This window comes from Mandrillus leucophaeus, unplaced genomic scaffold (assembly GCF_000951045.1).
Source record: "Mandrillus leucophaeus isolate KB7577 unplaced genomic scaffold, Mleu.le_1.0 Scaffold395, whole genome shotgun sequence".
Classification (NCBI taxonomy): Eukaryota; Metazoa; Chordata; class Mammalia; order Primates; family Cercopithecidae; genus Mandrillus; species Mandrillus leucophaeus.
This window is the reverse complement of record NW_012104198.1, coordinates 61790-75926: the sequence shown is the minus strand read 5'-3', so window position 1 is coordinate 75926 and position 14137 is coordinate 61790.

Here is a 14137-nt window from a genome sequence, read left to right as displayed (position 1 = left end):
AGTAAGGAAAGGATCCAGTTTCAGCTTTCTACTTATGGCTAGCCAATTTTCCCAGCACCATTTATTAAATAGGGAATCTTTTCCCCATTTCTTGTTTTCCTCAGGTTTGTCAAAGATCAGATAGCTGTAGATGTGTGGTATTAATTTAATTAGATCCCATTTGTCAATCTTTGCTCTTGTTGCAATTGCTTTTGGCATCTTCCTCAAGAATTTTTGCCTGTTCCTATGTCTAGAATGGTATTGCCTAGGTCGTATTCCAAAGTTTTTATAGTTTTGGGTTTTACATTTAAGTATTTAATCAATCTTCAATTAAATTTTGTATGTTGTATAAGAAAGGAGTCCAGTTTCAATCCTCTGCATATGGCTAGCCAGCTATCCCAGCACCATTTATTAAATAGGGAATCCTTTCCCCATTGCTTATTTTCATCAGCTTTGTTGAAGATCAGATAGTTATACCTATGAGGCCTTATTTCTGGGTTCTCTATTCTGTTCCATTTGTCTATGAATCTGTTTTTATACCCATACCCTGCATTTTGGTTACTGTAGCCCTGTAGTGTAGTTTGAATTCAGGTAGCATGACACCTCCAGCTTTGTTCATTTTGCTTAGTATTACCTTGGCTATTCGGGCTCCTTTTAGTTCCATATGAATGTTAAAATAGTTTTTTCTAGTTCTGTGAAAAATGTCAATGCTTGTTTAATAGGAATAGCATTGAATCTATAAATTGCTTTGGACAGTATGGCCATTTTAGCAAGGAGCATGGAATGTTTTTCCATTTGTTTGTGTCATTTGTGATTTATTTGAGGAGTGTTTAGTAGTTCTCCTTGTACAGATCTTTTACCTCCCTGATTAGCTGTATTTCCAGTTATTTTATTCTGTTTGTGACAATTGTGAATGGAACTGCATTCCTGAGTTGCACTCCTCAGCATGACTGTTGTTTGTATATAGTAATGCTAGTGATGTTTGCACACTGATTTGGTATCTTGAGACTTTGCTGAGGTTGTTTATCAGTTTATGAAGCTTTGGGCTGAAACTGTGGAGTTTTCTAGATATAGAATCATGTCATCTGCAAACAGGGATAGTTTGACTTCCTCTCTTCCTATTTGGATGCGCTTTACTTTTTTCTCTGATTGCTCTTGCAAAGATTTCCAATACTATGTTGAATAGAAGTGGTGAGAGAGGTCATCTTTGTCTTGTGCCAGTTTTCAAGGGGAATGCTTACAGCTTAGGCCCAGTTCAGTATAATGCTGGCTGTGGGTTTGTCATAGATATCTCTTATTATTTTGAGGTATATTCCTTCAATACCTAGTCTATTGAGAGCTTTTAACATTAAGGGGTGAATTTTATCAAAAGACTTTTCTGCATCTATTTAGTAATCATGTGATTTTATCTTTAGTTCTGTTTATGTGATGAATCACATTTATTGATTTGCACATGGTGAACCAACCTTGCATCCCAGGATAAAACCTACTTGATCATAGTGGATTAGGTTTTTGATGTGCTGCTGGATTCGATTTGCCAGTTGTTGAGAATATTTGCATAAATGTTCACCAAGGATATTGGCCTGAAGTTTTCTTTTTTTGTTGTGTCTCTGCCAGGTTTTGGTATCAGGATGATGCTGGCTTCATAGAATGAGTTGAGGTGCAGTCTCTCCTTCTCATATTTTTTTTCTTGAATACTCACAGTAGGAATGGTACAAGCTCTTCTTTGTACATCTGGTATAATTTGGCTGTTAATCTATCTGGTCCTGGGCCTTTTTTGGTTGGTAAGCAATTTATTACTACTTCAATTTTAGAGCTCATTTTTGGTCTGTTCAGAAATTCAATTTCTTCCAGGTTCTGTCTTGGGAGGGTGTATGTGTCCAGGAATTTACCCATTTCTTCTAGATTTTTTACTTTATGTGCATAGAGGTGTTCATAATATGCTCTAGCGGTTCACTGTTTTTCTGTGGGGTCAATGGAAATATCCCTGTTGTCATTTCTGATTGTGTTTATTTGAACCTTCTCTCTTGTTAGTCTAGCTAGTGGTCCATTTTATTAATTTTTTCAAAAAAACCCAGCTCCTGGATTTGATCTTTTGAATGGTTTTTCATGTCTTAATATCCCTCAATTCAGCTCTGATTTTGGTTATTTCTTGTCATCTCCTAGCTTTGGGATTTGTTTGATCTTGTTTCTGCAGTTCTTTTAGTTGTGATGTTAACTTCAGATCTTTCTAACTTTTTGATGTGGGCACTTAGTGCTATAAATTCCTCTCTTAACACTGCCTTCGTTGTGTCCCAAAGATTCTGGTATGTTGTATCTTTGTTCTCATTAGTTTCAAAGAACATCTTTATTGCTGCCTTACTTTCATTATTACCCAAAAGTCATTCAGAAGCAAGTTATTCAATTTCCATATAATTGTATGGTTTTCAGTGACTTTCTTAGTCTTCATTTCTAATTTAACTGCACTGTGGTCCAAGAGATTGTTATGATTTCAGTTTTTTTTTAATTTGCTGAAGGGTATTTTATTTCCGGTTATGTGATTGGGATTTTAGAGTATGTGCCATGTGGTGATGAGAGGTATATATATTCTGTTGTTTTCATGTGCAGAATTCTTTAGATATCTGTCAGGTCCATTTGACCTAGGGCTGAATTCAGGATTCTGAATATCTTTAATTTTCAGTCTCGATGATCTGTGTAATATTGTCAGTGGGGTGTTAAAGTCTCCCAGTATTATTGTGTGGGAGTTTGTCTCTTTGAAGGTCTGTAGTAAATTGCTTTACAAATCTGGGTGCTCCTGTGTTGAGTGCATATATATTTAGGATAGTTAGATATTCTTGTTGAATTGAATCCTTTACCATTAGGTCATGACTTTCTCTGTTTCTGATTTTGTTGGTTTAAACTCTGTTTTGACTGAAACTAGGATTGTAATCCTCACTTTTTTTCTGTTTTCCATTGCTTGGTAGATTTTTTCTCCATCCCTTTATTTTGAGCCCATGTGTGTCATTGCATGTGACATGGGTGTCTTGAAGACAGTATACCAATGGGTCTTGGTTCTTTATCTACCTTGCCACTCTGGAGCATCTTAATTGGAGCAGTTGGCCCATTTACATTTAAGGTTAGTTTTGATATGTGTAAATTTGATCCTATCATGATGTTAACTGGTTAGTTTGCAGACTTGTTTATGTGGTTGCTTTACAGTGTCACTGGTGTGTGTACTTCAGGTTGTTTTTGTAGTGGCTAGTAGTGGTCTTTCCTTTCCATATTTAGTGCTTCCTTCAGGAGCTCTTGTAAGGCAGGTCTGGTGGTAACAAATGCCCTCAGCATTTGTCTAAACATGATCTTATTTTTTCTTCACTTATAAAGCATAGTCTGGCTGGCAATGAAATTCTGGGTTGGAATTTATTTTCTGTAAGATTGTTGAATATTGGCCTGAATCTCTTCTGGTTTGTACATTTTTTTATTTTGACCTTTGAGAATCTGATGATTATGTGTCATGGGGATAGCCTTCTTTTGAAATATCTTACTGGGCTTCTCTGCATTTCCTGAGTTTGAATGTCAATCTCTCTAGCTAGGGGAGGTTCTCATGGATGATATCATGAAATATGTTTTCCAAGTTGATTTCATTCTTTCAGGGACACAAATCAGTATAGATTTAGTCTGTTTACATAATCCCATGTATCTCAGAGATTTTGTCCATTCCTTTTCATTCTTTCTTCTCTATTCTTGTCTGTCTTATTTCATTTTTTAAATTTTATTATTTTTTTCAAACAGAGTCTCACTCTCAGTTGGGCTGGAGTACAGTGGCTCACTGCAACCTCTTCCTCCCAGGTTCAAGCAATTCTCATGCCTCAGCCTCCCAAGTAGCTAGGATTATAGGCATGTACCACCATGCCCAGCTACTTTTTGTATTTTTGGTAGAGACAGGGTTTCACCATGTTGGCAAGGCTCGTCTCAAACTCCTGGCCTCAAGTGATCTACCCACCTCGGCCTACCAAAGTGCTGAGATTAGAGGCATGAGCCACCACACCAGGCCCTGACTGTCTTATTTCAGAAAGCCAGTCATCAAGCTCTGAGATTCTTTCCTTCACTTGGTCTATTCTGCTATTAATACTTGTGACTGCTTTATGAAATTTTTTTAAGTCAGATGTATAACTTTTATTTAGCCCTCATTATTCCAGCCTGCATAAAAACCAAAGAGATGCTATGAAATTCTTATAGTGTGTCTTTCAGCTCTATCAGGTTGGATATGTTCTTTTCTACACTGTCTATTTTGTCTGTCAGCTCCTGTTTATCATAATTTTTAGCTTCCTTGGATTGGGTTTCAATGTACTCCTATTGTTCAATTACCTTCATTTCTATTCGTATTTTGAATTCTATTTCTGCCATTTCAGCCATCTCAGCCCAGTTCAGAGCTTTTCCTGGAGAGGTGATGTGGTCATTTGGAGCAAAGAAGGCACTCTGGCTTTTTAAGTTTCCAGGATTCTTGCACTGATTCTTTCTCATCTTTGTGGGCTTATCTACCTTCAGTCTTTAAGGCTGCTGACCTTTGGTGGGGTATTTTTTTTCTTCTTTTATCCTATTTGATGACTCCGAGGGTCTGATTGTAGTATGAGGTGGATTCAGCTGACTGGCTTGGTTTCTGAAAGATTTGACGGGACCAATGCACAGCTCCGAAATCCTGGACTGGGTACGCTAATTCTGGTGGACTTGGATTGGGTCCCGACTTTGTTCTCTGGCTCCTTGAGATTAGGAATACACTGCACTGGGGCGCAAGGTGCAGCAGCTGTCGCAGAGTTCTAGCAAGTGCCAGGGTACCTGCCTCCCTGCAGGCATTCAATACAGTGGCAGAAGCAAGGCAGCTGGGGAGGGGACAGGGAGCTACTGCTGGCAACTGTGAGCAGTGTGCTGAAAGTGGTATTGGCTCAGCAGTGGGGCGCTGCCAGGCACTGGTCTGGATGCTTTCTTTGTACCCTGTAAGCAGAAGTGATCACTCAGGTTGCGAGATGATCTCTTCTCTGTGCAGTGTTAGCACAAGGGTGGGGTGCTGGTGGAGGAAGGGCTAGCTGGCTCTTTGGCCAGGGGTCGGGGGCTGGACTGTACTCCTGCACATTAGCCAGACAAGAAAAGCAAAACTTGCCCATCCAAACAGGTGCCAGCAAAGTGATGTGGGGAGTTACTGTGGTCATGGGGGAAGCTGCTGTATGGGGAGGGAGTAGGTGGGCTGTTGTGTTTCCGTAGGGGCTGCCCTGCTGGAGTTGGAGCTCTCCACCAGTCAGGCATGGTCCACCAGTGCAGAAGCTATTGCGTGGGCCCCCACAGCACCCGAGACTGCACGCAAGCAGGAATGGCCAGGCTGGGGTCCCAGGAGAGGCCAGCAAACCAAGGGGTGCTCCGGTTGGACCAGCCTTGTCTGATGGGCAAGACCACCCTGCAGAGGTCAGGTCTGACCGTTCCCCTAGGTCTAGAGTCTCCTATAGGAAGCAATTCAAGCTTAGGGTAATAGCCATCTCTGGCGATGCTCTGCTACAGACACTTCCACACCAAACCCTGTGAGCTCCACGTCATCCAGTTTGCTGCCCCTACCACTTCTCTAGTAGCTCTCCCTGCTAACTCCAGTGTCTGTGGTGGTTGAAGGGTCTCCTCCTGCTGGCTTCCAGAGGTCCGTGGTGAAAGTGGGTTGCTCCCTGCCAGTTCAACTTACCCAATTCCCCCCAAGCCATTGTGGGCCAGGAATGAGTCCCAGTGAGGGGTAGCCCCATGTAGGGTTCCCAGCTTTCTCCCCCTTCAGCCCAGCTTTTGCGTCTTCCCTCCATCCACTCTCAGTGCCTTCCCTCTAAAGATCTGTTAGGAGCACACCAATCATCTGGGTCCCTGGGTGGGAGCTGTTCCACCTGGCTGCATCCATCTTGCCCTCCTCCCCTTTTTTCTTTATAAATTACTCAGTCTCAGGTATTCTTTTATAGCAACATGAAACAGATTAAGACACCAAGTAAAAAGTTTCACCTGAAAGTCTATTGAAGCTTTATTTGTGATACCCCTAAACTGGAAATAACATAACTGCCCATTAACTGATGAATGGTTAGTTGTGCCATAGTCATACAATGAAATATTAGTAATAAGAAGGAAGTATTGATACATGCAATATGGATAAATCTCAGATTATCTGAGTGAAAGAAGTAAGAAATAAATACATAGTATATCTGATTCCATTTACATGAAACTCTAGGAAGTGCAAATTCATAAGAAAATAACAGAAGTCAGTTCAATGGTCACATGGGTTTAAGAAGTGGTGGGCAGGGTGTGAAGTATGAATTGCAAAGGGTCAAAAGAAAAACTTTTAGGGGTAATGAATACATTCATTGTCTTGAATGTAGGGATGGTTTTACAAATCTATACATATGTCAAAACTTAAAATTGTACAATTTTATCACACAAGACTTATTATATGACAATTATATCACAAAAAAAGCTGTTAAAAATGGCCGAGGGAAAATTTATGGATAACAAAAGTATTCTTAAACCAGATTGTTGTGATGTTTATGCAACTGTAAACATTTCCTAATAAGTTATCTCAATTTAGGGTTACAACGGATGATCCTTTTGGTATATTAACTATAATGTAGTAAAACAATTTAAAAATTGTGATTTGGTAGGCAGGATTTTATGCTGTGACTGGGTATGGTGAGAGATAAAAGGTGAGAGGACTGGCCTGATGAGAAGCAAGAGATTTTGAAAAAGCTGTGTGCAGAATGAGAGAGAATGCTTACTGAGGAAACACGGAAAGCTTTTCAGGCAGCACATATGACCCAGGTGAAGCACATAGTAAGTACTCCAAAATACCGATTAAAGGAGAAAATAATGCATAAAGTTACTTATACAACTAATATTTATTGAGCACCCACCACAAAACAGGCACTCTGTTAGAGACAATATTTAATTTCAATCACTAATTTCTGCTTCATTCACTTGCTATACTACATGTTCACTTTGTAAGACCCCAATGGCTTTTCTAGTATTAATTACTGCTAAAGTGAATATCTCTTTTTATTTAAGTATCTGCCTTTGAGCATTTTATCTTAATGTATCAGTTTGTTCAAATATATAATCTCACACGTATGTATTATAATCAAATAGCCAGTCTCTCTCCTAGAAATCCATTGTTTTTCATCCCAACAAAATGTCAATCCTCTAGCTGTAACCTTTCATCCATCCCTAGCTTATCCCAGATGAATCAGGAAAAGGTGTTGAATTACTGTAGATGCTAGCATCCCTACTTCCTGCCACCACTAACCATTTGTTTCTAGCAGGAACAGAATGGAATTCACACTTCAGTGCAGTGGGGATTTGGGGCTTCAGGGATGAGCAGGGCAGACAAGGACCCTGATTTCAGGGAACTCACAGTCTTCTGGGGGAGGTGGAAGACAAGTGAATAATCTTCAATCATAATGACTATCCTATGTGATAGACAGAATTCAGCGGGCTCTGATGGCACATGGCAGGAAACTATAACCTTGTTTAGGAGGCACAGTCTCCCAAAGTGAGAGATTAGTAAGTTCAGATGTGAAGGCTGAGTGGCAGTTAGCTGAGTGGAAGGTGGGTGATAAAGTTGTCCAGGCAGAAGAACAGCATGAGGAGGACCTGTGGGTCAGAGAGAACATGGGGCATTCAAGGAACAGGCTTCTTCCCTGGCCCCTGTAGCAGATCACAGAAGATATTGGTTTATCTGGCTTACCTCACTTCAAAACTATGAGGGCACCATCTGCTTAGTGTGAGTAAGTTAAAGAGCACTGGCACAGTGTCATGCCACCTGGGTTCAAATCTCACCACACCCTTTGCCAGCAACATGACTTTCAGCACATTACCTGAGATGCTTCAGCAAGTGTTTCTGCTTCTATTGTGGAATTAAGGAAAATCATATCAACTATCTCATGTCAGAGGATACCTCATAATGGTCCTGTGAGGATTAATTTACACGTGAGACAAAAACAGAGCACTTCAATGGAGAAAAGATAAGACTTGTCAACAAGTAAATTGCCACATGCAGTTCTAGATGCAAAAAATGAATCCAGACACAGATCTTACATATTTTATTAGAAGTAACCCATGTAATTGTTCATATGTAAAACACAAAATTATAAATATCCTAGAAGATAACATGAAAAAATCGAGATGACCTTAGGTTTGGTGATATTTTAGATACAATGCCAAATGTACAATCTCTGAAAGAAAAAATTGATTTCAGACTTTATGAAAAATGAAACCTTGTGCTCTACTAAATGCATTCTTAAGAGAATGAAAAACACATACAGAGTGGGAGAAAATCTTTGCAAAATACATATCCAGTTAAGAAAATACACCAAGATCTCTTAAAACTCAACAACAAAAAAACCAAACAACCAATTAAAAATGGGCAAAATGTAAGTACAGATATCTCACCAAACAAGCTATACAGATAATCAATAAGCATATAAAAAGATGCTCAATGACATATGTCTTTAGGGGATTGCAAGTAGAAACAACAGTAATATAACCACTATAAACTTATTACAATGGCTACAATTCAAAACACTGCCAAATTCTGGATGTAAAGTAACAGAAATTCTCATTCATTGCTGGTGGGAAGGGAAAGTGGTACAGCTACCTTGAAAAATAGTTTGGCAATTTCTTAGAAAACTACACATACTCATACCATACAAACCAGCAACTGAACTCCTAAATGAGATGAAAATTATATCCACACAAAAATTTGTACACAAATATTTGTACCAGTTTTATTCATAATTGCCAAAACTTGGAAGTGGCTTGTCTTAGTCCATTTTCTGCTGCTTATACAGAATACATAAAACTGGGTAATTTATAAGAAAATAAATTTATTTTTTATAGTTAATAGAGTCTGAGAAGTCCAAAGTTGAGGGGCCACATCTGGTGAGTCTTTTTGCTGATGTGGACTCTGCAGAGTTCCAAAACAGTGCAGGGCATCACATGGCGAGAAAGCTGAGCAGGCTATCTCTGCTCTCTCCTTCTCCTGTTATAAAGCCACCAGCCTCACTTCCATAATAACCCATTTATACATTAATCTATGAATGGATTAATTCATTCACGAGGGTAGAGCACTTATGACCCAATCACCTCTTAAAGACTCCCCGACCCCAGTACTGCCACATTGGGAATTAAATTTCAACATAAGTTTTGGAGGTGACCAATATTCAAATCATAGCACAGCCAAAATATTCTTCAACAGATGAATGAATAAACAAATAGTGATACATCTATACAATGAAATTATATTCAATGATAAAAAGAAATATTAGACCACAAAACATGGAGAAAGCACAAATGCATATTACTAAGATGAAGAAGCCGATTTGAAAGGGTTATACATGGCATGATTCCAACTACAGGACATGCTATGGAGAGAGCAAAAAGTTCAATGATTGAAGTTTCTGGGGAGGGAGGGAGGGAGGGAGGGGCGAATAGGTGAAGCACAGGTGATCTTTAGGGCAGTGAAACTATTCTGTATGATACTGTAAGGATGAATATATGTAATACATTTGTCAAAAGCCATAGAAGTGTAGAACACAAAGAGAAAACCTTAATATAATCCATGAACTTAAGTTAATAATCATGTATCAATATTGGCTCATCAATTGTAATAAGCGTACCACACCAATGCAAATGTTAATAATGGAAGAGGGGAGTGTATGGGGGTATATGGAAATTCTCTGTACTCTCTGCTTTTTTGTAAGCCTAAAACTCTTCTAAAAACCCTCTATTAATTTTGAGATTTAAAAATAATTGGCTTTAATACAGTATCTGCCTTTGAGATATTTGGTGTTGATCAAGTAAACTTTCATGCATTCCACAAATTACGAGCGTCTGCTATATTCCTGGCACCATTCTCTCTGTTTCTAGGTTTCTTCATCTAGAAAATGGGAATTATAATAGCAACTATCTCATAAATGATGAGAAGCAGATTAGAAAATTTGAGTTCTTAGTGTCCACTGTGTTCTTAGTGTCCACTGTGTTTACTTCTGTTATAGTTCTCCTAATAACCCAGTAATTACCTGTTTATCTCTATATTTTCACTAATCTGAGAAGTCATTGATATATGTGACAGAGCCTCTGTCATATGTGACCTTAGAATTTGGCATAGAGCCTAGAACCAGCAGGTGCTCAATAAATATGTATTATATAAATGTGAATGATTCCTAATCTGATCACTGCCCAATAAAACATAGCTATTATTTTAATGAGCTATTTATTAGTTGGGAAAATTCACGATAAATTAATGAATACAGGCTCTTGCTGTCCTCAGATTATCTTTATGTGGAGAATGTTTTTGTTGTTGATCATTGCTGTTTTTAGCAACTTCTAGTACCAGTACATTCTGGACTTGTTAATGAATAATTTCATAATGTTCACAGGGAAATATGTTACCCTTAGCCCCTAAGCTGACCTCACAGTTGGACTTTATTTGGTAATACTCTGAAAATTTATCAAATACAAAATGACTGGTTTTTAATGTAGGATCTCAAACTGTTTTTTAATTTTATTTTTAATTGACACATGAAAATTGTATATATATTGGGGGTATGATGTGATGCTTTGATACACATATACATTGTGTAAGGATCAAATCAGAGTAATCAGTATACCATTTCTTTGTGATGAAAACATTTGGCCAAATCCTCTCTTCTAGCTATTTTGAAGTATATACCAATGTTCATATGGCTTTAAAAAAACTGTAGATATTAAATGTATACAATTTAATGTGTTAAGAGAGAAGTATATACCCATGAAATGATCAAAACATTATTACTCTCAATGCCATAACCTTATCATTCACCTCTGAAAGATTCCTATTGCCCCCTTTGCTTTTTTTCCTTTTCTTGGTAAGAACATTTAATGAAGATTTACCCTCTTAGCAAACTTCAGTATAAAATAATAGGCCCTGTATTATATACTAGACCTGTAGATCTTATTTATTACACATAACTGAAACTTTGTAACCTTTAACAAACAACCCCCCATTTCTGCTTTCCCTCAGTCCCTGGCCACTACCATTCTACTATCTGCTTGTATATGTCTGACAATTTTAGATTTCACATACAGTACAATTGAGATCATGAAGTATTTGTCTTTCTGTGATCTGACTTATTTCACTTAGCCTAATATCCTCCAGGTACATCTATGTTGTCACAAACAGCAGGATTTCCTTCTTTTTAAAGTTGAATAGTATTTCATCATCAAGAGACACTGAGGTTGTTTCCATATCTGGCCTACTGTGAATAATGTTGCAATAAACATAGAAATATAGGCATCTCTTGGAGATCAATATTTCAATTCCTGTGATTTCTATTCCTATCCAACTTTCTTAACACCATGATTCAAAGAGACCATCTTTCCACATTGTGTAATATTAGCATAAGACATATTTTTGAGTGCTTTATTCTGTTCTATCGCTCTATATGTCTACTTTTATGCCTGTACCATACTGTTTTGATTACTGTAGCTTTGTAACACATTATGGAATCAGGGTGTGTGATACCACCAGCTCTGTACTTGCTCAAAATTACTTGGATATTTAGGGTCTTTTGTGGTTCCATCTGAATTTTAGGATTGTTTATTCTGTACAAAAATGCCACTGAGATTTTGAGAGAGATTGCATTGAATCTTAGATATCTTTGGGAAGTATGGACATTTAATAATATCAATTCTTCCAATACATGAACAGGAGCTGTGTTTCCATTTAGTCCTGCTTTTTAAATTTTTTTGTCAATGTTTTGTAGTTTTTAGTGTACAATTTCTACCTCCTTACTTACATTTATTTCTAAGTATTTTATTTGTTACGCAATTGTGAATCAAATTGTTTTTTGAAATTTGCTTTTCAGATAGGTCATTCTTGGTTTATACAAGTGCAACCATGGATTTGGGGATCTGTGAGGGTCCTGAAACCGATTCCTCATGAATACTGAGGAATGACTGTATGATGTTGAACAGGAGAGTCAAGAGTTGGCACCCTTGTCTTGTTCGTCATCTTAGGAGTAAATCTTTCAGCTTTTCATCATTGAGCATCAAGTTAATTGTGGGTTTTTCCTATATTGCCTTTATTATGTTGAGGTAATTTCTTTCTATACCTAATTTGTTGAAAATATTTAGCATATAGAGGTGTTGAATTTTGTCAATGTTTTTACTGAATCTACTGAGATGACCATGTAATTTTTATCCTTCATTCTGTTCATGTGACTTATCAATTGATTAATTTGCATATGTGGCACCATTCTTGTATCACAGACATAACTTCTACTTGGTCATGGTATATGATTCTTTTAATGCATTTTTGTATTTGGCTTGCTAATAATATTTTGAGGCTTTTTGCATCTATATTTTTCAGAGATATTAGTCTGTAGTTTTCTTTTCTTCTGGTGTCTTGCTCTGGCTTTGGTATCAGGGTGATGCTGGCCTCATAGAATGAGTTGTAAGTACTCCCTATACTTCTGTTGCCTAGAAGACTTTCAGAAAGACTGGTATGAATTTTTAAATGTTTTACATAATTTATCTCTGAAGCCACGTGGTCCTGGATTTTTCTTTGTTGGGACATTTTTTATTATTCTTCTAATGTCATTATTTGTTTTTAATGTCATTTGTGTTTTGGTATGTCTGGGCTATTTTTTACTGATGCAGTCTCAGTAGGTTCTATGTTCCTGGGAATTTCTCAGTCTCTTCTGAGTTATCCAATTTATTAGCATTTAATTGTTCATAATAATTCCTATAACTCTCCTTACCCCTAGCCATGGGATGTCTCTTCTTTCATTTCTGATTGTATTAAATATTTTCTTTTTTCTTAGTAGTCTGGCTAAGGGTTTGTCCATTTTATTTATCTTTTCAAAAAAAATTCTTCAGGTTTTTAAATTTTATTAAATTGTTTTTCTATTCTCTATTTCATTCACTTCTGCTATAACATTCATTATTACTTCCTTCTGCTAACGTTGACTTTAGTTTGTTCTTCTTTATGTAGTTCCTTGAGGGAGAAAGTTAGTTTACTGGAGATCTTTCCTTTTTTCTTCTTTTAATAAACCATTTATTGTTATAAACTTCCTTCTTAGTACTGATTTGGCTGCATCTTATGTTTTGCTGTGTTGTGTTTTGGTTTTCCTTTGTCTCAATATATTTTCTAATTTCATCTTCAATTTCTTCCTTGATCCAATAATTGTTTTAAAGTGTGTTATTTAATTTCCATGCACTTGTGAATTTTCTTATTTTCTTTTTATTACTGATTCCTAGTTTCATTCAGTTGTGATCAGAAAAGATACTTGGATTGATTTCAACCTTCTTAAATTTGTTAAGACTTGATATGAGATTCTATTGTGAGATATCTTGGAGAATGTTCCATGTGCATTTGAGAAGAATGATTATTTTTGCTGCTGTTGAGTGGAATGTTCCATATATGTGTGTTGGGTATATTTTGTCTATAACATTGTTCAGTTCTATATTTCCTTGTTGATCTTCCATCTGGAGGAGAAAGAGGTTCTGACGTTCTAGTGTCCAGTAGGGTGACGATAGTTAATGATAATATATTCTATATTGTAAAATAGCTAGAAGAGAGTATTTTGAATACTCTCAATACAAAAAAAAATCAATATTTGGTGTGATGTATTTGCTAATTATCCTGATTTGATCATTACACAATGTATACATATATCAAGACATCACATTGCATCCCATAAGTGTGTACAATTATTAAATGCCAAATAAAAATAAAATAAAACTTTAAAAAGAAAATCTTATGTCACTTCTAAAAATACAAAACACATAGTATTATGTGCTATGGCAAGAATTTTATAAATTAATTTGATGAAACATAAAAATATAAGTTTAAATATTAAGATTGAAATATAAATCATAAATTTCATTATTTTTTCTTTCATTAAGAATTCTATAAATGCTATGCTAAGTAATTCTCATAACTGCCTTGTAAATGCTGACCACTCAATTCACCTTGGTCACTACCAGTTGCCTGTTTCCGATTCTGGAAGCACAAAGTTGTGATTAAAATCCTAACACCTGGAATCTATTGCTATCCAACCTTATAAAATATAAAAACCCTAACTACTTTTCATTGCAGTGGATGAAATTAACATGGAAAGCAACTAGCATA